Consider the following 24489-nt stretch of genomic DNA (forward strand, 5'->3'; position numbering starts at 1 on the left):
AGCAACACCCACAAGGGCATCCACGTCCCGGCCCAAGACAACTCCCACAGGCAAGACCACCTCTGGGGCAGCCTCGCAGGCCACACCAAAACCCAGGGCGAGTGCCCAGGCCATGGCCGCACATGAGGGTCCCACAACTATGCCAGACACCAGACCAACAGAGCTGGCAACACCAGCAGAGGGTGAGGCCAGTGGCACCCATTCGGCAGAAACCAGTTCTGTGGGCGAGACAGCTGCCACGGCCCCACAGAGCGACATAGCAGTTGGAGCAGAGGAGTATGTGGTCGAGGAAGAGCTGATACATGTGTCATGTCCACACTCCCCAAGCCCCCTGTCCACCCCCCAATCCCACACTCAGGACACACCCACCAGCACCATCGTGGATCTTGCCTTCCACAGCTCAGACCTCTCCACCACCCCGAGGCCAGTCCTGCAAATGCACGCCCAGTCGCAGCACCCTCAACCACTGCTGCTCCCACCAACCTTGAGGCACGGCTAGCAAGGGTGGAGGCAAGGCAGGACTCAATGCTGGAGCTTGTACGGCAATATGTTGCAGAGGGTGAGGACACCAGGCGGGAGAAAGCGCAGGCCATAGCGGGGAACACTGCCACCATCAATGCGTCTGCGGTGATGATGCGAGACAGTCTGGGGGCCGCCACGCAGGTCCTGACCTCAATCCTGCTGCACATGCAGCAGCAACAACCCGTGCCACACCCACATCCTCCACAGCCTCTTCCTCTGCACCCTCCAGTCCTGTGCGTCATACAAGGCGGAGTGCAGGGCAATCAGAAATGCTGCCCCCGGAGAGCAAGAACGGATGAAAATAGTGTTGGACAACAATGGGAGTGGGTTACATGGTGTCAGTGGTGTTCATTGGGGGGGTATGGGGTGTTCATTGGGGGGTATGTGGTGTACATTGGGGGGTATGTGGTATTCATTGGGGGTATGGAGTGTTTTGGTGTAGTGGGGGGTGGGAGGGAGTGGCACTCTTCTGTAGTTATTATTAATGCACCCGTTGTGTGCAAAATCATTCAATGCCTGGACATTGTTCATTTCGTGTGTATTCACTTCATTCATGTCAGTGCACAGGGCCCACCTCCCCACATTCCCTGTATGCATGTCCACATGGACCCAGTGTTCAGTGTAGTAGTGACACATATCCATCAACATCCCTGTAGGTCAGAAGTATTCGTCAATCAGTGATTGGCGTACAGCACGTCCATCTTGTGCTTCAGGACTGGCAGGGGTGCTGCTTCTCCTCCATCTTCATCCTCATCATCCGCACCCGGTGCATGCATGTCAATGTCAGGTGGTAGTGATACATTTCTCCAGACGCACATGTTGTGCGGTATGACCCAGGCCATGGTGATCCTTGCCACCTTCTCAGTAAAGGAGTGATCCACCAGATCTGCTTAGGCAGCGAAATCGCGCTTTCAACAGACCAAAGGTCTGCTCAATCACAACACGGGTACGGTTATGTACCCAATTGTACTCCTCTTCATGGCTGTTCCACGGGTTCCGCACGGGGGTAAGTAGCCACGGCTTCAAGGGATATCCTCCATTACCTGCATGGGAGTACAGAGAGGTCTGTGTGAGTCATTCTGAGCTGCCACCTTCAGGATTCACAGCTATGGCTGCAGCTATTTGCTGTTGACATGCACGTGTCCGTGTACGTATGCACTGAGATTATTTGGATGCATTGTGTACTGCAATATGGTCTGCTAGTCTGGATGGCGTTGTACAGATGATGCAGGGCGTTCACTTGCATGATGATGCGGATGTACTGTGGATGCAGAATGATGTCTTGCCACCCATAATTGCAGTGTATGCTACTCTGTGCATAATCACACTAGCCACATTGGCACAGTTGTAATCATGTTCAGTCATGCATTGCTTGACAGACCCATGGTGGCCTGGTTGGGCATCTTACATCTTGTCATTGATGTACGGCATTGGTCCACTGTGTGGCAGTGATATGTCATGTTCGGGTTGGGAGGTTCAGGTCAGAAGTGTTTAGCTCCGAGTGCATTGTCCACTCGCCACCCATTCCCACCCAGGTGGAGTATGCATCCCCCCATTCCCACCCTGGTGGAGTATGCATCCCCCACCCCCATTCCCACCCAGGTGGAGTATGCATCCCCCCATTCCCACCCAGGTGGAGTATGCATCCCGCCACATCACAACCCCGATGCACTGCCATGGGCCAGTCAGGCAACTCACCAAGCAGCCAGGCACGTCGTCCAGCATGTAGCTCCATGTGACGGGGTAGCGTGGAGTTACGCAGCACCATGGAACCATGTGTGGATCCGGGATATCGGGCGCAACAATGTGTGATGATCTTGCTGGAGTCACATACCATCTGCACATTGATGGAGTGGTATTGCTTGCGATTGAGGTACACCGCCTCCATGACATGAGGGACTACCAATTCAACATGGGAGCAGTCGAGGGCACCAGCGCAATTGGGCATGCCTGCCAGTGCATGGAAGCCTACTTTGGTGTCGGCAATCTCCTGGGCAGTCCGTGGTAGGGATATGTGGGTGCTAGCGTGCTTCAGGAGGGCATCCAGCACTTGGGTCAGCATGCGTGAAAAGAGTGGTTGTGATATACCATGCAGCTGGCCCACTGTGTGCTGGTAAGTGCCTGTGGCCATGAAGTGGAGCACAGACACCACCTTTAGTAACGGGGGGATGGCAGTACGTATTTCAATGAGGCTGACAATGTCATCCCGTATCATGTCCACAATGGTGGTGATGGTGTCCCGGTCCAACCAGTACAGGTTGTGGATCTGTTCAGGGGTTAGATTGAATGGACTGGGTCTGATGCGAGGGATTGGTGGCTGCCTACGAGGTACTACTGGCAGCACTGGTGGTAATTGCTGGCCCTGTCTCACCCTCCTTCTCCTCCTGCGTCTCATCTGTGCTGCCTGTTGTTGCTGCTGTAGTTGTTGTTGTAGTTGCTATAGTTGTAGCAGTACAGGCATGTCCTCCAGCCTCATGATTGCAACAGCTAGTGGTATCATTTTGGTGTGGGAAGGGGTGTGGTGTGTGGGTGTACTCCTTTTCTGCTGGTACAGGCTCCATTGACTCCACCTGTGGTGATTGTGTGCACCTGTGGCAGTTGCCTTGGCTGCAGGTTGCTGTTTACCTGTGGTCCGCGATGCCTGTATGGCCACCATCGTGCAGGCCCTAATTACCGACTTCGGCATGCCGGTAATTTCATGCCCGCGTGAGTTGTGATGTCCTCCAATTAGCGGCATCCTGGTATTTACCCCATGAAGGGGCGCGTGTACGCGCACAAGCCGGTAGGAAGCGGTGGCGGTATTGGCGGGTTGTCAGGTCGTAATGGACCGGACCCATTAACGATGCCGGCAATGCCATTCCGCATAACAATTTTCATTACCTCCATTCCCGTAATGAGGCCCTATCACTTGAATAGCATTCTCAGGTGTGACAGCATGCCTTCCAACAAGAGCCCTGACAAGTCCAAATAGAACTTGATGGACAGGCAAGAATTGTGCCAGCACATGTCACGGTGTGGAGAACCCTGGAAAAACTGAATACAACCTGAAAGGTATGTCTGTTGTGTGCCAGCGGACATTACAACAAGAGGAGACCCTGAGAAATTCAAGCACACTCTGAAGGGAATGCCTAAATTAGGCTGGCAGATCTTACAGCAAGAGGAGACACTGAGAAATCCTGACCCAATCTGAAGGGCATGCCTGAGGTAGGCTGGTGGATCTCACAGCAAGAGGAGACAATGAGAAATCCTGGCAGAACCTGAAAGGCATGTCTGTGGTGTTCCAGCGTACATTACAAGAGGAGACCCTGAGAAATCCAGGCACAATCTGAAGGGCAGGCCTGAGGTACACTGATGGATTTCACAACGAGAGGAAATGAAATGATATTTTATTTGTATTGCGCTCGTACACAAGTGTTTCAGAGTACGACCAGGTAAAAAGGGAGGGGAACAAGGGAGAAACAAAAAAGAAAACAGTGATCTTACTAGGCCCAGTGACATTTAAGAAAGTGGCAGTGCATGGAAAAGGGAAAAGGGGGAAAGTGCATGGAAGGGGGGAGGGGGAGTGGAATGTGCGGAGCGGCGGAGACAAAACAGAATAAATATTAAATCAAATAAATAAATAAGGGCAATAAACCATGGTAGTGCAGCCAGCAAGTGGCAGGTGAAAATTAGTCAGATAGGGTATATCTGATAAGTGCAGAAGAAAAGTGGGAGGGGGACTGTATGGGTACAGATACAGAACCCTAGTGCAGAGAGTGGCCTGTAGACAGTTCATGAGGGTAACAGGGTGAGCAGGTACCTGGTCCTGAATGACAGAGGGTGGCCAGGTTCATGATACCAAGAGAAGAAGCAGATCAGCAGGGGAGAAGGGGGCAAAGGCAGAGGCAAAGAGGAAGGTCTTGAATTGCTTCCGGAACTGGAGATGGTTTTCCTCAAGTTTCAAGGTGGCCGGGAGGCTGTTCTAAAGGGAAGCCCTGGCCGAAGACATAGATCTACCCCCAGCTTGTTTCTTAGCAAAACGACTGTCCCTGAAGGCGTTAGAGGTAGAGGAGTGAAGAGTGTGAGAGGGGAGGTATTTACGGAGGGATAGTTGAAGGTATTTCGGACCCAGGACCCACAAAGCCTTGTGGACAATGCAGAGGGTTTTAAATGTAATCCTTGTATCCACTGGGAGCCAACAAAGGGATTTCAGAGCTGAAGAGATACAATCCCAGGGCTTGAGGCCAAGGACAAGTCTCGCAGTCCTGTTCTGGAATAGTTGCAGAGGGCAGAGAGTAGAGGCAGGTGGATTTAGAAAGAGGCTGTTACAGTAATCCAGTCTCGAGAGAACCAGAGCTTGGGAGACAGTGAGATTTTGAGGGAAGGAGAGGAAAGGCAGAGTACCTCTAAGGAGGTGAAATAAAAAGTTGGACTTTTTGGAGACTTCAGAGATGTGTGCGGAGAAGGAAAGTGTGGAGTCAAAGATGACCCGGAGGTTCTTAGCCTTGCAGGTGGGGATAGGAAGAGGGCCAAGGGAGGCCAGCCAGAGAGTGAGAGGAAAGGATGGAGATGGTGTACCAATAAGGAGGATCTCAGTCTTGTTGGCATTTAGACATAGATCATTGGCGGCACACCAATTTTGAATGGCGATTAGACAATCAGAGATGAGGGAAGGAGAGGAGGAGGCTGAAGAAGCCTGAACTTGAGTTGGGTGTCATCAGCGTAGCACTGGAAAGTTGAGCAGACAATGGAGATACAGCGGGCGAGAGTTGCCAGGTATTGGTTGAAAAGCGAGGGCGAGAGGTTAGACCCCTGGGGAACACCACAGGTGGAGAGGGAGACAGATGATAGGAAGGACCAAAGTTGTACCTGGGAGGGTCAATCCGAGAGAAAAAGAGGTCAGCCAGGCCAGAGCCTGATCAGTGATACCCAGGTTATCACTGAGACAATTCAGCAGGGTGGTATGGTTGACCATGTCGAAAGCAGAAGAGAGATCAAGTAGGATGAGGACAGAGGGAATGTTAGAATCGAGGATGGAGAGCAGGTCTTCATGGAGGTTCAGGAGAGCAGTTTCCGTGCTTCTGGCAGCTCTGAAGCCAGATTTCTTGTCATGGAGACAGCCAACAGAGTCGGAATGAAGGTTAAGCTGAGAGATGGCCAGCTTTTCCAGGAGCTTACCCAAAAAGGGAGTAATGGAAATTGGGCAGTATTTTGCCGGACATGATGGATCAGCAATGGATTTCTTGAGGAGAGGATGCACAAGGGAGTGCTTAAGAGGGGCGGGGGGAATGAGCCAGAGGCAAAGGAGAGGTTGCCGAAATTGGCAATAGCTGGAGCAAAGGTGTCAATGTGGTCCTTGATGGTTTTAGAGGAACGGGGATGGACCGGTTTTGATGAGGTTTTCATAGATCAGATTTGTCTAGCTACCTCATCAGGGGAGAAAAGAGGAAAGGAGGAGAAAGGAGGAGGGAGAGAGCTGAGGTGAGGTCAGCAAGCCGAGAAGGAGAGGGAGGAGGTGGGGGAGCGGAGGAGAGGGTGGACAGGATATCTAGGGTTTTAGAGATAAAGTGATAGGCACAGGTATTGCAAAGAGCCTTGGAGGTGAGAGGAGGGATGGAGACTGCAGCAGGGTTGGCCAGCACCTTGCAGATTTTGAAGAGTTCGGCTGAATTGTTTGATGCTGCAGAGATGCAGGCTCATACGTGGACTCTCTTCTTAGTGCGGACAGCGAGTCGGTATTGCCTTTGGAGCAGATGGCAGGCCAGTTTGTCAGAGGATGAGCAAGAAGCCCTCCATTTCCTCTCTGCTGCCCTACACTTCCGTTTAAGTGTAGCTAGGTCAGAGTCATACCAAGAATTGCAATTGGCTTTGGACTTCAAACGGATCCTTATGACGGGGGCAAGAGTATCAAGGGCTGTGTCAGGGTGTGAGTCAGCCTGGGATGGAGGAGTGGGGGAGAAGGTAGCAGCAAAGGCCTCGACTGACACACGCTTCATGGGACGAAAATCCGAGAAGGTGGATAGAAAAATAGGAGTTGACTTGGCTTTAGAGGAGCAGATGGAAAGATGAGCGGAGAGGAGGCAGTGATCACTCCAGTAGAGAGGAGTGGTAAGGGGATTGGAGAGGGGGAGTCTGGATGAGATCAAGACATCAAGTGTATCCCCAGCAGAGTGAGTCGGGCCGGAGGGAAGGATAGAGAGGGAGAGTGAATCGCAGAGGTCATAAAAGAGTGCAGATGAGGGACAGGTAGAATCAAGATGGATGTTGAGGTCACCAAGGAGGAGAAGTTTAGTAGTTGAGGCCAAGAGGGAGGACGAGAGGTCAGCCCACTCAGAGAGAAAAGAGGGATTTGACCAGGCGGCCGAGAGAGAATGGCAACAGTAAGAGAGTGGCTAGGAGAGAGAGAGCCTGCAGACTCGGCATTCAAAAGAGGAGTAAGCTTGAGTGGGAATGAGAGAGGCATGAATCCACTTTGGGAAGATCAGGGCTACACCACCTCCAGGCCGGTTGGATCTGGGAGCTGAGAGGATCTTGTAGCCATCGGGGAGGAAAGTGTCAAAACTCATGATAGAGCTGGCCATGAACCATGCTTCGGTGAGACAGAGGACATCAAGGTCGAGTTCTTCTAGAAGGTGACAGATGTCAGAGGAGTGTTTAACAGCCAAGCAAGAGTTGAGAGTGGCAAGATGGAGAAGGTTACCAGCCTTAAAGACCTTCCCGGGAGGGGTACAAATCAGAGGTACGCCCCGCGGAGGCGTGGAAGGAGCTTGAGATGGGGAAGAGGAGGAAGTGGAGGAGCTCAAAGTAGCCAGAGGAAGAGAGTGGGGGACAGCTGGAGATGAGAGGAAGTTGATGAGGTGAGGGAACCACCTATCAAAGAGGAGGAGATTAGCCTGAAGGCCTTGCACCATGACAGTACCATTTAGATAGACGTTAATGAAGACTCAGGAGGAGTCAAAGAGATCCATACGGACTTCCCAACGGGTGCCACCATTAATGGGAGAGGAGGAGTCAGGACAGAGCATAGAGACAATATGAGGGTTCTGAGATCTGGTGAGGGAATGAAAAAGAGGATATCAGTGAGGGTTTGTCTGGCAGATGCGCTGGAATAGGTATCAGCGATGGCGAGACCAGGGTTGGAAGACAAGATATCATTTTGTGAATTTCTTCTTACCAGACTTAGTGAGAAGGGAAGGAAAGTTCATAGAGAAACAGTTAGAATAGATAGGAGAAACAGATAACGCCATGGGCAGGTAGAGAGAGGAGGTAGTAGGAGAAATATACAAGATCAGAGGAGCAGTCACTGGGCTAGCAGGTTACAATTGAGGCGTGAAAAAACCCAGCCCATTTTGATTTACAGACATACACCCACATTTCACTTTTCCAGACAGACCCAATTTCACGTTCCCAAACAGACCCAAATTTGACTATCCCAAATTTGACTTTCCTAAGCACACCCAAAGATGACTTTCCCAAACACACCCAAATGTGCCCTTCCCAAACACACCCAAATTTGACTTTCCCAAATACACCCAAATTTGACTTTCCAAAACACACCCAAATATAACTTTCCTAAACACACCCAAATTTGACTTTCCTAAACACACCCACATTTTGCTTTCCCAAATACACCCACATTTGACTTTCCTAAACACACCCAAATTTGACTTTCCCAAAAACACCCAAGTTTGACTTTCACAAACACACCCACATTTCACTTTCCCAAACACACCCAAATTTGACTTTCCTAAACACACCTAAATGTGACTTTCCCAAACACACCCAAATTTGAATTTGCTAAACACACCCTAATTTGACTTTCCTAAACACACCCAAATTCGACTTTCCCATGCACACCCACATTTGACTTTCCTAAACACACCCAGATTTCACTTCCCTAAACACACCCAAATTTGATTTTCCTAAACACACCCATAGATGACTTTCCCAAACACACACAAATTTGACTTATCCAAACACACACAAATTTGACTTTCCTAAACACACCCAAAGATGCCTTTCCCAAACACACCCAAAGATGCCTTTCCCAAACACACCCAAATTTGACTTTCCCAAATACACCCAAATTTGACTTTCCAAAACACACCCAAATGTCACTTTCCCAAACACACCCAAATTTGACTTTCCTAAACACACCCAAATTTTGCTTTCCCAAATACACCCACGTTTGACTTTCCTAAACACACCCAAATTTGACTTTCCCAAAAACACCCAAATTTGACTTTCTCAAACACACCCACATTTCACTTTCCCAAACACACCCAAATTTGACTTTCCTAAACACACCTAAATTTGACTTTCCCAAACACACTCAAATTTGGCTTTCCTAAACACACCCAAATTTGACTTTCCTAAACACACCCAAAGATGACTTTCCCAAACATACCCAAATTTGACTTTCAAGGCAATTGCTAAGGCACCAATGGGTAAAAGAAATGAAGTAGGATTATAAATGAGTGCTTAGACGAGAGCATGAAGGGAAGAGCAGTTGTAAACAAGAAGATGGTAGAGCAGTTGTAAACAAGAAGATGGTAGAGCAAAGGTGAATGAAATCAAAAGGGTAAGCAGAAGGAGGGAAACTAACCAATAGAGAGGGAAGTAAGAGAGTCTTGGAAGTCCAGTTTCATAGCTGAGGGAGCTGGCAGCCCCAGGGAGGGTCAGGCTGTTGTAGTAGAGTAATGTAGCATCCCGGTAAGCGGACAGGGAAGCTGACAGGGGCCTTAGAAGTGGGCCTTGTAAGAAGGGGCTGGCAACATTCCGGTTCCTCGTTGGACACAAGAGGCAGCACCCCAGCCAATCATTGGCCAAGTACTACAGAGGCAGGAAGCAAGCACTGCCTTAGCTGGTGCGAGGGCCTTGGTGGCCATCTTAAAAGCATGGTGCCGGTTGTTAAAGTACAGAACGCTCCAAAACCACTGCTTTATATATTCCAAATGAGCAGGGGCAACAAACAAATCAGCCCCAAAGTGCGATGATGAAGCGCTGAGAATTCAGATTTAAATGCCCCCAAAAAATATAAAAATTGTGATTCTTGCAGAAATTCAAGAAAATGCCCAGTAAAATTCGTATTAGGAGCAGGGATGGATCGCAAAGTTGCTACTATCTCCTAGGTGGCCAGAAAGCAGCGCTGCACCAAACGTGCACTCCAATGGAAAAACGAGCAGGCGGTGAAGTGGAGTTGAAGGACCTCGCGCTCAGCCATGTTGATGAAAAGAAAACATTTGATTTCAGTAGCCTGCTGCATGGGCAGGCTAAAGCCAGCCGGTTCCTCGTTGGACACAAGAGGCAGAACCCCAGGCAATCACTGGCCAAGTAGTGCAGAGGCAAGAAGCACTGCATGTTGACCATGAGAAATCCAAGCACATTCTGAAGGGCATACCTGAGGTAGGCTGGTGGATCTCACAGCAAGAGGAGACCCTGAGAAATCCTGGCACAGTCTGAAGGGAGTGTCTGAGGTAGACTCATGGATCTTACAGCAAGAGGAGACCCTGAGAAAATCCAGACACAATCTGAAGGGCTGATCTGTGGTGTGTCAGCGTACATTAAAACAAGAGGAGACCCTGAGAAATCCAGGCACAATCTGAAGGGCATGCCTGAAGTAGGCTAATGGATTTCATAACAAGAGGAGACCCTGAGAAATCTGGTGCAATCTGAAGGCCATGCCTGAGGTAGACCTTGAGAAATCTAAATATGAAAGGCATGCCCGAGATGTGCCGGGAGATCCTGTAGCAACCGGAGAGCCTGAGAAATTCGCACAATCTAACAGCGTGCCAGAGGTGAGCCTGGCGATCTCCCAACAAGAGGAGACCCAGAAAATATGGGTGCAATGACAAAGGACATGTCCGGGGTGTGCCAGTAGATCTTAGATCAAGAGTAGAGATAGCAAAATCGTAATACAACCATAAGAGCATGTTTTCTGAAGCGGGGGCCATCGTCCCAGGCCCCCAAGATGTTCTGAATGCGGCAGAGGCCTAAGAGTGTGTTGTAGATGCTTGGAGAGGATATAGGGAGGGTGTGTCGATAGAAGCTGCATTATGGGTAGGTTACCATGTGATTGAGTGTAGATTGCACTAGGAATGAAACACCATCTTAGAAAATAGCAGCCATCTTAAAATCGAGGCCAGTGGAAGCACTGCAGCCAGGACAGTAGGCCCGGGCACAGAACATAGAGATGTGTGTGTGAATGCAGGGTCCGGCCGCAACCCGGGCAGCAGTGAGAAGGGCCAAACCCGCAGATTCATAAACCTCTCATTGTCTCATACTATTAGCACTTGTAACCCAGAAATAATGCACCCTGCAAGGCCATGAGGGGGCTGCGAGCTCCCTGTGAACAGTTATCCCACGTGAAGGAGAGCATGAGCGTCCAACCTGCAACAGTCCAAACCCTACGTTATAGTGCTCAGATGCCCCGTCCGAAGACCACAGTATTCCAGGGTACCAGCCAGCCCCAGACCACCGACCAAATAACTGTTAGATTGCCAATAGATCAGGAAGATCAGAGAACAGGGGCGGCCTGCCTCCCACCATCAGGTCATGTGATTTGTGCTGCAAGGAGCTGGAGGGTGGAGGGGGGGTAACAAACCTAAAACCAGGGGGGGGAATTTGGGAGGCGCCGATGGGTCTGGGATCGAGCTGGGGCTTATAAAATAGCGTGACCTTGAAAGTATCCTCTGCATCCATGTCTGCAGTACCAGGTGCTCATTAGGCCACAGATAGGGAATGCTATGATGTGTGCTTATAATTGGCAATTATTAGCCGTGCGCTCGATGACATGCAAGAAAGAATCCCACGTGGAAGAAGACAGACAGGAGGAGTTGGTACCAATGACCTGGCATCCCTTATGGAGCAGGCAGTATATGTAAAGGATCGCACCAACCAGCCATCTGGATCTGTAACCTATGTAATGTACCTCACTTATGACGCTGTGTGCCATTAAGATTTGTTGCTTACTCTGTTTTCGTCAGAGCGCTCCATGGCAGCAGAGTTCTTTGCTGATGCGCCTTTTCTTTTTTATGGAAATAAAACTTGTTCTCCTTGCAAGAGGTGTGCTGGGCCTTTTTCCCTAGTAGGTTATATTTTTTCTGGTGTGTGCGTTGAGGGGCTTCTCTAAATTTGTGATGATCCCAGATTTTCCTCAAAGCCAGAGACCTCAATGCCGCACATCTGGAGGAGCCGCACCCACCTGCAGTGACCAGTCCCAAGCGTGCAACCCAACAGTGTGGTCCAGGAGCCGTGTTTTACAGAATTCATGTCTGCTCTTTTGAGTGAGGTGCATCTCCTAGGAAGGTGCAGGCCGTTATTGGGACCCGGTGATGGAGGGGCTTGGGTGAACACGCAGATGTAAGTACACCACTTACAGACAACAACAATGGAGGTTGCCGTTAAGTGAGAAGTGGGAGAATGGGGACAACGGTGTGCGTGCGGGTTTGGGTGTGTCATACAAGTGGGAGCGAGGGTGAAGGGTGAAGTGGGGTGCAATTGAATTGCGGAGCGTACCAAGAGCACGTGGGAGTTTTCTATTTCATTTATTATAACTATGAGTACATGAGAAGAAAAACAGAGGAGTGGGATCCTTTCCGAGCTAGGAGAGGAGGTGGCACCATATTATTTACATGTGAAAAAAGGATACAAAAGTAGGGGCTCTGTATGATTAGAGAGCTTGAATTCCTGCACCCAATATATCCTGGGTGGGGGAATGAGACAAAATAGTAGTTGTTGTTTTAGCTTATTATTTTATTTTGTTGTTTTAGTGTATTCAATTTATTGAGTAGCAGGTGGAGGCCGAGGGGGGGCCTTTGGAAGAAGTAGTGTGAATACTGCGCATGGGGGTGAGTGTGTGTGTGGAGCAACAGGGGGAAGGGAGCGCGGATAGTGGGCGACAGGGGGAACGAGGGTGAGTACATGTGCCGTGCTTTGTCGTTGTATAGGGACAAGATTGAAAAATACCACAAACAGTGGGTTACGAAGACACATGGGGGGATATTCCGCCCATGGCCAGAGCGGGTTACGAATAACCGAGGGATACTGGAACACATGTATACATTTCTAGCTGCTAAATACAAAGGTAAAAAGCTTCAAAGGAGGAAAGAGATTTTCGAGTTGTGGAAAATGGTAAAGTACATCAAGGATAATGATGAATGCAAGTCCCAGGGTGACCTCAGCCCGGCCCTAGACGAAGTTAAAACAGTAGCAGCCGAAGGAACCCAGTCATCCCCACCTCTTTGTTTCCCGGGCCCTCCAAGAAGGGTGCATCAAGCATTGATTGCATTCTTTTGGTTCCTGCTTTTGGGCCAGCCTCTGCCCCCTCTCCCATTGGTTGCCTTGGCACTTGTAAGCCAATTGCAGCAACCGTGAAGCAGGAGCCGGCCCATAAACTCAAGGCCCGCAACAAAGGCCCCTGTCTTCTCCCGGTCCGCTGTCTGGCTTCGTCTGTTGGGTCTCTGGGGGCGCTCTCCTATACCCCCCACCCACTTACACATGGAGGCTGAGGAAACCACCATGCTCCCTGGATCCACGGTCAGAAATGGACTTCCAAACTCTCTCTGAAGGTCAGCTCCTTTCACTAGCTTCTCAAAACCTCCCTCTGCTCCGGGTCTGGCAACTTCTTACTTTACCTGATCTGCTATTCATCTCATCTAACCCTGCCAGTAACTGAATGTGTCACCTGCCCTGCTTTAAAATCGAATCTGGCCTGTCTAATGTGCTAGATTTCACCTGCCCTTCTTTAAAATCGAATTTTGCCTGTCTAGTGTGCCGCATTTCACCTCCCCTGCTTTAAAGTTGTATTTGGCCTGTCTAGTGTTCTGCATTTTACCTGTCCTGTTTTAAAGTGGTATTTGGCCTGTCTAGTGTGCTGCATTCCACCTGCCCTGCTTTAAAATCGAATTTAGCCTGTCTAGTGTGCTGCATTTCACCTGTCCTGTTGTAAAGTGGTATTTGGCCTGTCTAGTGTGCTGCATTCCACCTGCCCTGCTTTAAAATCGAATTTGGCCTGTCTAATGAGCTGCATTTCACCCGCCCTGCTTTGAAATCGATTTTGGCCTGTCTAGTGTGCTACATTTCAGCTGCCCTGCTGGATAATCGATTTTAGTTGTGCTTTGTGGCTGTTTGTGCTCCCACAAGGCACACCTCCCTCTGTCTCCCCACTCCCTCCTCCAACTGCATTACTGCTTCAGCCTGACAAGTGTCTTTCCCCCTCCACCTATGCCTACCATGTCGCTATCTAGCTCTCCTATCCTCTCCAACTGTTTCACAATCATCTATCCTTCTCCTATCACTAAATTTGGCCGGACAAACCTTGAGAAAGACACTCTGGGCTCCAACCCAGGCCATCCTATTGCAGACACCTATGTCACGGCTTCCACCAGAGAGACTGTCACTGACATCCTCTTCTTCGTTAACTCACCTGACCTAGAGACTCGGTACATGGTCGGCTTTCTCTCTCCTATCGCCTCTTCTCCCATTAATGGTGGCACTCACTGGGAGGTCCTCCTTGACCATTTCCAGAGTCATTATTAATGTCTATTTCAATGGAACCATCATGGTTCAGGGTCCTTAACCCAACATTCTTCTCTTTGATAGGCTCCTTCCCCGCCTCCCTAATCTCACCTCCCCCTCCGGCCAGGCTCACTTGCCCACTGTGCCTTCCTACTCCTCTACACAGGCCCCCTTGCCCACTACACCTTACGCCTTCTCCTGTGTACAGGTGCCTGGGCCTTGCCCTACTGTCACGGCCCCCCTGTCGGACTTGACTACTCCTCTATCCACTACTATCCCTCTGGCCCTCTTTCCACTCTCTGGGGAGACCACTCTCCCATACGCCCCACACCGAAGACCCCTAAGGATGGCAAACTACTCCACATTGCCACCCTTAACACTCTCTCTGCTGTAAAACACTCAACTGATATCTGAAACCTCCTCAAACTCATGGATCTTGATCTGCTCGGCATCACTGAGGCATGGTTCAAGGACAGCTCTGTCACAAGCTTTAACACTCTCCTCCCTGAAGGCTACAAAATCCTTTCTGCAACCAGGCTGAAGTAGGAAGATGGTGGAATAGCACCGATCTTCCCTGAATGGATGCCTGTGTCTATTATCCCTATTCAGGCCTACTCCTTCTTTGAGTGCCTAGTCTGCAGGCTCTCTCTCCTAAATTTTCTCTCCTCATGGCCACCTTCTATTGGCCTTCTGGACAGCTCACCCTCTTCCTCTCGGAATTGGCAGACCTAGCCTCTTCTCTGCTCTCCTCCTCCTCTCAACTCCACCTGTTGGGTGACCTCAACATCCACGTTGTCTCTCCAGACTTGTCAGGACCTTTCTGCAACTTATGTGACTCTCTCTCCCTTTGTATTCTCCCCTCTGGCTCCACTCATACTGTGGGCCACACATTGGATGCTCTCATCTCCACTGACACCCCACTCTCTATAGCTCTCAATACCTCTCTCTCTTGGACCAAACACTTTCTTCTATCAACTCACCTGAAGCACTCCCCTCCTCTGGCAGAAACTCACCCGGCACTGCCACTTGGCTTCAAGGTCACCAGACCCATGAAAAATGTGACAGTGGCTGCCTTTGCCTCCACCTACTCTCCTCCTCCCATTCCTGTGGCTGACTCCCACCCTGACACAGCCCTCACTATCCTTAATCTCTTCATCTCCAACACTCTTGATATTCTTGCCCCTGTCATTAGGGTCCGACTGAAGCCTTCCAAAAAGTGCAACTCTTCGTATGACTCCGACTAGGCTGCCCTGAAACACAAGTGCAGGGGTGCTGAGCGGAAATGGAATTTGTCTGGTTGAGCATCTGACAAACTGGCCTGCAGCCTCCTTCAAAGGCAATATCGACTCTGCATCCGCTCCAAGAATAGAGTCTTTATTGAAGCCTGCATCTCTGCGGCATCAAACTACACGGCCAAACTTTTCAAAGTCTGCAAGGAACTGGACAATCCTGCAGCAGCCTCCTCCTCTATCACTCCCACCCAGGACCTCTGCTCGGCCCTGGCAGCACACTTCACCACAAAAACCCAAGACATCCTCTCCTCCCTTGCCCCCGCACCACAGCACACACCAACACCTGTGCCTCCCTGGGCCCCACCTCCACTTCCACTCTCCTCTCTCTCTTCTGTCACACCGGATGAGGTCACAAGACAAGTCCGGTCTATGATGGCCTCATCCAATCAAGTTGACCCTTGCCCTTCCAAAACCATCAAGTACAACATTGACTCCCTCGCACCAGCCTTGGCCGACTTTTGCAACTTCTCCTTTTCCACTGAAGTTTTCCCAACTGCTCTCAAGCACTCCCTTGTGCACCATCTTCTCAAGTATCCCTCTGCTGACCCTTCCATTCCATCAAACTACCGCCCGATCTCTATCACTCCTTTCCTGGACAAGCTCCTTGAGAAGCTGGCTATCTCTCAGCTAAACCTCCACACAAAATCAATCAGTTGTTTCCATGACCATCAGTCTGGCCTTAGAGCATCCAGAGGCATGGAAACTGCTCTTCTGAACACCAGTGAAGACCTGCTCTCAAATCTTGACACCAACACTCCCTCTGTCCTCATTTTCTTTGATCTCTCCTCCACCTTTGACACGGTTAAATACAACATCCTGATCTCTCAGCTTTTTGACATCTTGGGAATCACAGGTCAGGCTATGGCTTGGTTAACCTCTTTTCTCTCTGACCGCCCATCCGAGTTTGGACTTGGTGCCTTTCTCGCGACTATCACCCTCTCAATCTGCGGCGTTTCTCAGGGTTCTAACCTATTCCCCTGGTTCTTCAACATCTACATGGCCACCCTGGCACATGTGATTGCCACTTTCACCTCCAATTTCCAGTGTTATGCGGATGACACGTAACTATCCTTCAGGCTACTCTCAGCCACCGCCTTCTCCTCACTCGTACCTAACTGTCTGTCCGCTATTCAGTCATGGTGTGTTTCAAACAGCTTTTGTCTCAATGGCAGTAAAACTGACATTGTTCGAATTGGGACTCCTACTCCCGATTTCCCCCTCTCACTCTGGCCGGCCTCCCTTGGCCACATGCTTACACCCACCTGTGAGGCCAAAAACATTGGCGTCATCTTCGACTCCACTCTCTCGTTCTCCTCTCACATTTCTGACATCTCAAAAAAGTCTAACTATCAACTGCACCTCCTCAGAGGCACTCTATCTTTTCTCACTGTCTCCGGAGCCCTGGTTCTCTCCAGGCTCAACCTCCCTGCTTCTACCCTGCACTCTCTGCAACTCATCCAGAACAGAACTGCAAGACCTATCCTTGGCCTCAAGCCCAGGACCGCATCTCACTGGCGCTGAAATCCCGTCACTGGCTCCCCATGGCTGCAATGATTAAATTCAAGACCCTCTGCATTGTCCACAAGGCTTTCTGTGGCCTGGGACCCACTTACCTTCAATGTTGCCTTCCTAAATACTGCCCCTCTCAAGCCCTCCTCTCATCTACCTCCAACCTTCTGCGAGTAAGCAGAGATTTGTAGGGAAATCCTTCTCCTCGTTAGGTGCCTCCCTCTGGAACAGCCTTCCTGCCACACTCCGTCTTGAGCCTGATATTCTTATTTCCAGAAAATCCTCAAGTCCTTCCTCTTCTCCTCTTCCTTCTCTCTCAACCTACCCTGCTAACCTAGCTCTCTGCTCTTCCTTCTCTCCCTCCTTTCCAGACAGCTGACTGACTGGCTGCCTGGTGACCCTCAGAGTCTCACAGGTCACAGGCACCACTACCAGACCTTTCTGCACTTGCCTCAAGGCACTGCACCCCCCACTACACTTATAATAAAACCTTGAAAGCTTCTCTCCCACACTTCACTAGTCTCTACCGACTGGATGCAATTGGTCCCCTGCCCCTCCATTGCCCAACCTGCACTTGCACGATGTATATACAGCCCTGCCTGCAGATTGTTCTGTCTATTCCCCCTTGTCTTCATCCCTTAATGTGCACTTGAAAAAAAGGCAGAATCACTGTCAGGCCTATTTGCTGTATCTAAACTGTTAAATGTATCATATTCACTTAATCTGACTGTGCAGACCGTTATCCTCTCAGAAATTCAAGGGCTCTGACCACAGTTGTTTTTCCCCATGTTCCCACCCTCCTTGAGTACTTTGAAACATTTGCCTGTGTATAGGCGCTATATAAATAAACATTACCATACCATACCAACCCTTGGTGGGTGCTGATAACACGCAATACATCATTATGGTCAACACGGGTGCCCCTAAATCATGCACCAGTGAGGGAAACCTCCCACTATCAGGTGAAACTCTCGACACGCAAGGCTTCTCTGGGGCTGTCACAATGGTCCATACACAGAAGAGGTAGATATTAAGATAGGAGGAAATTGGTGCATTCACCCTTATTGTATTCAGAGACAACCTCAGTACATTTGTTGGGGCTCGACATCTTGAGTACATTGAACATGAACATCCCCTTAATAGGTAGAGGAATACTTTGTGCCACACTGGTGATGTGTACCACAAGGGCAATGGTGATTATACAGGGCAGAGGCAGGGAGGTGGGGGTTTGTGGCATTTCTGTTGACCTTGATATGTGTGTGAATGGAATCACAGTCTTACTTGATGCAGCGCCGTAAATTGGTAGGGCATGTTGGCGGATACCATCTGATTTCATCTTTAGACCCATTTTCCACTCTGGAGCTTGTGGCAGGGATGATACTTTCACTAGATTTGCAGGTAATGCAGGTGGGGTCAGTGAAGAGGATTGTTGTGGTTGAAACAGATTCAGTGTAATGTATTGAGCCGACAATTCCTTTAAAAAGAAGTTACTGATGCAGAATTATTTTAGGATCGAGGTGATGATGGATAAATCACGTTGGCTTTTTGTATTCGCTGTGAGATAATGGTTCAATATCGAAAGGTGCAATGCTCTTTGATGGCCCTTGTCACCCACCCTCATTCACGGATAAAGATCTAGAGCAGGTCCCAGAGCGATTATGGACAACCAGTGCCCATGATGTAGGGCTTTTACAGGGAGTGGCACCCGTACAAATCACACTCGAGTCTGGTGCTGTATTGCCCGAGGCAAAACAATATTTGCTGTCCAAAGAAGCAGAGGAGGGCATACGAAAAACCATCTCTGCGCTGCTAAAGCAGGGGATTATTATGAACTTCACCTCCCCGTGTAACACAGCTATATGTCTGATAAAAAAAGGCAAAAGGGGGTATTTGGAGAATGATCCAGGATCATTGCCCCCTAAATGAAATTGTAGAGGCAGAATTTCCTGCAGTTCCTAACCCCGCAACCATTTTGTGCAGCATCCCCTAATAAGTAATACATTTCACTGTGGTGGATTTTAAAGAATGCCTTCTTTTCCATACTCCTGCAACCAGACTCACAATACCTCACTGCGTTAATGCATGGTGGAATGTGGTTCGAACACACAAGATTACCACAAGGGTACTGCGAATCCCCCAGTATCTTCAATAGAATATTACATGCTAATCTAGGAAATATCCACGTGCCCAGTACTATCATTCAATATGTGGATGATCCGCTAGTGTGCAGTGGCGATGAACAACAGTGCCCAAGTGACTCTGTCGCTCTCTTGCAGCTATTAGCATATAAAGTATACAAAGCCGAAAGAGCGAAGCTGCAGTACTGTTTCCAAGAAGTACTCTATTTGGGACAATTGATATCTGTCCATGGAAAGAAAATAATACCCGAACACGCAGTGTCATTGTGTAGTGCTTCTCAGCCAATAAACTGTCAAAGAAATGAAGACATTCCTCGGGCTGTGTACATTTTGCAGGGCGTGAATCCCAGATTACACAGAATACACTAGGCCCCTGCTGTAGGGCCGTAAATAAACACAAGAAACAGACAAACAGATAATATGGACGGAGGACATGCTTACAAGCTTCAATCAACTAAAACAGGTTATTTGTACTGCTCCAGTGCTAGCAACCCCTGATTACCCACAAGAGTTCTAATTGTTTTCCCATTCTAATGGTCAAATGATAACTGCGGTACTCACGCAGAAAAGCACTACGGGCCACAAGCCATTGGCCTATTACAGTGGAGTGCTAAATTCAGTGATGCAGGGACAGTTCCCTTGTGAACAAGCACTTACTGCCGTGGCTATTGCAATTGAACAAAGCTCCACAATTGTCATGGGGTGCTCCGTAACATTGTAAGTGGAGCATGCAGTCTAAAGACCGGAGGGGGGGTCTGTACTTCCGCTCTCTAATTGGTAGAGGAGAGGCACAGAAGACCCCTGCCAAGATTCTCTATTATTGGTAACGTAGTCGAGGAATCACAGCCTAGCTTCTCAAGAGGTGATGCGAGCTGATTCTTAAGTACAGTGTAGTCCCCAAGCACCCACAAAGGAATGTCCACACACTGTATCGGTTAAAACACAGTCTTTATATAATTAATATTCAAGGTCACGTACACTATCACGATAACTCACTTTGTACTCAGAAATCAACAATGGTAAATATATACAGTTCTAAAGTGGTACCACTAACGTTATCAGATCTCATTAAAGTGCATATGGTCAGAATGACACACAGATACAAATAAAGAGGAAACCAGCAGTAGAGTGATGAAGGAAAGGAAGATGGTTGAACAATTGGCAGAATACTGGTCACTACCGTTAAACACAGTTCTGTGTGGAGATCCCCCTACCTGGGCAACCTGTAGAAGAAAGATACAAGCCCAGTCCATATATTGTTCTCACTAAACTTTCCAATAGTTTTGCAACCCCAAAGTACCAGGCGTTGTAGCGTTCCTCATCAGAGAATCGACAGCCCTTCTTGAGTGTCCTCTCTTTCAGGCAGGAGTCACGGGTCGTCGAACGTCCGACGGAGAACAGGTGCTCGTTGATGGGGAAGCATAAACGTCCTGCAAGGAAGAGGCATGCGGGGCCCCTCGGTGTCGTTTGAAGAACTGTGGCCCAGCAAGGGCGTCGAGTCGTCGGTGTCTCTGTGGTCTTTGGGTGGCGGGAAACCTACCGGTGGATGCTCCTCGGCGCGTCAACGGTCAGGCCTTCTCCAGCAGGATACAGCGGCGACGATGCGGACAAGAGCGTCCTTGGATCAATTGAAGTTCTTAGGCAAATGGGAGCACGGCGGCTCCGGTCGGCGATGGCAGTCATCGACAGTGGCGGACAACAGTCCGGGCGCTTCTCCTTGGAGTTCCGCAGCAGTCCCCATATCGGGTCGGCAGCCTGTCGAAGGTCTACCAGGGAGCTTAGGCAAAGATCAACTGTGCAGGAAGGTCCCTCATAGCTCGGGAAGAGGGTGCCTTACCAGGTCCTCTCTGGGTCAGTCCTTGAGGCACAGCAGCTTTCAGATTGTGAAGGAGAGCAACAGCAATTCTTCTCATCCAGCAGCGCTTCAAGATCAAGCTTCAGTTACTCCAGTTACTCGTCGTAGTGGACTTCAGCTTCTGAACATGATTCCTAGCAGTGAGAGGTCCCCAGATATTCCGCTGAACTATTTATTCAACCAAAAGAGAGAGCAGCACCGCCAGGAGTCCCACGCAAACTCCTGCATGGAAAACATGACAGAACACACAATAAAAAGCAGTAAAGGACAAGGATACGGAGGCCCTGTCCCTCCGATGCATTTCCCGCATCACATGCAGTATTTGCCATTCTTGAGAGTTCTAAATCAACGCTGACCATGCATCGGGCATCCACGTATGAGGTCATCTTGTCCAGCCAACACATACACATAGTGTGATGCAAGACTGTAAAACCTGCGACTTTCTTAACAGAACTGTGCACTGACGAAGATTTTTGGCAATGCATGACTGTGTGACATTTGAGGGGGAGGAAGAATATATACCAAGAGCAAAGGACAGCCCGTCAGAGGAGGGGGGTCATTTTCATTGATGGGTCAGCAGTTATTGATCAGGGGACTGGCCTGAGGCATACTGGTGGGGCAGTTGTCCGCCTGGTGGACAGAGAAAATGAGGTGATTATGCAAAAAAGAATGCCTGTGCACTATTCGGCTCAAGTGGCAGAACTCATAGCGCTCAGCCTATGTCACCACAACAGTGTATTCTGGACTGGCACGATGGAAGAGGAGAGGGTTTAGAAGGGCTGATGAGTCCCCAGCACAACATGCAGCATTATTGGACATACTAATTGAAGCACTTTCCCAGCCCTCCATGACAGCGGTGGTGAAATGCACCGCTGATAGAAATGATACAGATGAGGTCTCAATCGGTAACGCTGTCATGGATGCATTAGTCAAACTAGCAGTAAATCTCCCTGCGCCCAGTATTTCTGAATATCCATTGGTAGCACGGGGACGATCCCAACTGCAAGCACACTATAACTCATTACCAATTGCCCAAATTTGTAGGGACGTGCGCCCCAGGGAATGTTGACTAAAATGTGGATTCATTGTACTAGCTGTCAATCCTACAGTACTGGCCACACCTTAAGAACTATCCGTGGTACCCTGCCCCGCTCAACTGTGCCTTTTCGTGAGTTGCACATCGACTATGTGGATATGGTTGAAAAATGTAATGGGTATTGTTACATGATTGCAATTGTGTGTTCCTTCTTCCGGTGGGAGGATGCAGGTCCTTGTGCACATGCATACGCTAAGTGTGCATCCAGGTTTTTGGTGAGAGAGGTTTTCGCTCGGTGGGGAGTATGCAATGCTTTAATGTCTGACAATGGCACCCACTTCGTCAAAGAGCTGTTCAACAGCATTACTGGGCATCAAGCATCGGAGGTGCACAACTAACCACCCCCAGACCCACAGGAAAGTAGAACAGATCAATGGTTTATAAAAAAAGTAAACTTTCAAAGCCGTGCACCACATTCAAGAAAAGCTGGGTGCACTGCTTGCGCCTGGCTTTGTTTAGCATGTGCACACAGCTATGTAATAATCATATCTTATCGCCTCATCACCGCTCTCCGCTCATTCACCTCCAACTCTCTGAGGGTCAGCCACTTCTCGAAGCAGAGAGTTGGTGGCAGATCTATGTCCTATGCTGGGGCCACCCTCTTGAACAGCCTCCCTGCCTCTTTCAAACGTGAGCAGAACCACATCCTGTTCCGGAAGCAACTCAAAATCTTCCTTTTCGCTTCTGCTTTCTCTCTTTCTCTCCCCTGCTGATGCACCTGACTGCTCCGTTCACTGGTCACCTGGTCACCCTCTGAACTCGGCCCAGGCTCCTGCATATCCAGTTGCCTTCGCACTGCCTCCGGACTCCCCAGCATTTAAGGGTCTGTATATGCAACTCTGCAGTCTCTTCTCTCTGCACTTATCAGCCAACCACTGGCTGCACTTGTGAGTTAACTGCACTTCGCCCTTCCCCTCCCACCTGGCACTTCTCCCGTTCCCTCTTCTCCGCACTAGCGCTATCTGAATGACACAAGGCCTAGTAAGATCGTTATTTTGTTATCCCTTGGTTTCCACCTCCTTGTCCTGTTGCACCTAGAAACACTTGTGTACAGGCGTGTTATAAATGCCACATCATATCGTATCATACAGTCCTCTGCCTCCCTGCACTTACCCAGAGCTGCACTGCCCTGGTTGCACTTGCTCAGAGAACTGCGGCCCTGATCGCACAACCCCTCTCTCACCCTCTCCCCAGCACTTTCCCCTCTCCCTCCCCATGCTCTTTGGTGCTGTCGCACTTGCACGATCTGAATGTCACAAGGCCTAGTAAGATCTTTTGTATTGTCCTCCCTCTATCTTCCCTCGCTAGTCTTGTCACACCTAGAAACACTTGTGTACAGGCATGTTATGAATGACTTATATCATATCATGAGGTGGTAACAGGCCGGCGAATGCACACGGCTCTATCTCCCATCAGGTGAGCTTCAGATGCTCACAGGGCTGCGTCCGTTCTGGGGGAGGAGTTCTGGGATTATCTTTCTGCCTTAGCAAAAGCAATAAAATGTATTTCTCAACAGATAGCGCCATTACGATCTGAAGATACGACCAGCTCTGCATCAAATTCACCGACATCACCTCCTCTTCAGCTCTTTCCAGGATATTTAGTATTTGTAAAGAATTGTGTCCGCTGGTGGAGTGAGCCTAGACATCACGGCCCATTCAAGGTCATCTATGCAACTCCCGTTGCGGTAAAGGTCCGGGAGCTGCGGCATTGGATGCATCTTTCAGATGTCCGGAAGGCACTCAGCCATGCCGCAACCCTGCACACCAGTGAACGTGTTCGTGTTGATGATCTTCTGCCCCTGCCACATGGCACTTTGATGCTGCGCCAAAGCAATGCCTAGCAATGCAATGATGATGGTTTCAATTGGGGAACATGGGGCACCTTGCGGTACAAAAGACAGTGCAGTACAAATAGATGACACATGAAGGCCCCACATGGTTAGGACAGAGCAGCAAAACACAATGGGGCGGCCCCAGGGAGGAGGGGCCCTCACCCAATGCTCAACGTAATGTCACACAACACAGACAGAGGTTTTTTAGATTCTTTTTGTAACTTCTGTATGTCCAGCAGCCTACAGCTCGCTAAATCACCCTCTCGGAAAGTCTATCTATCCCTATCCGAGAAGTTGTTCTTTCCCTAGCTTGTGCTGGCATGCCTCCTATCTAGGAGAGAGGGTGGATTAGAGGCTGACTGTAATCTAGCTCACTACTTTCCACCTAACACTGGGGGGAGTTTCTTAAATTGTATTTCTCTCTCTTTAGTGTGTCTAAAACCGCAGAGTCATCTGCATCAATTATAACAAATAATTATCTTTCCTTGGCATTCACAAATGTGAAAGTCCTGAGGGTTCAGGGAATCAACCTAGACACTTAAGGTCGACCGGTTTCAGCGGTTTATGCAAGGGCCTAACTGATTCCTTCAGGACCAAAACAACGTAAAGCTGTTTTCTATCTAAAATATAGAAGGTTAGTCAGTCTTCTTATGTTTGTAGGCCAGAGGTCCTTTCCTTTCTTCTGTGTTAAACCTGTAGTGGGAGACATAAAATATATTAGATATCACTATATATATGCCCCCAGT

The sequence above is a fragment of the Ambystoma mexicanum genome, chromosome 1q (assembly GCF_040938575.1).
Source record: "Ambystoma mexicanum isolate Mex_15411 chromosome 1q, UKY_AmexF1_1, whole genome shotgun sequence".
In the NCBI taxonomy this organism is placed as follows: domain Eukaryota; kingdom Metazoa; phylum Chordata; class Amphibia; order Caudata; family Ambystomatidae; genus Ambystoma; species Ambystoma mexicanum.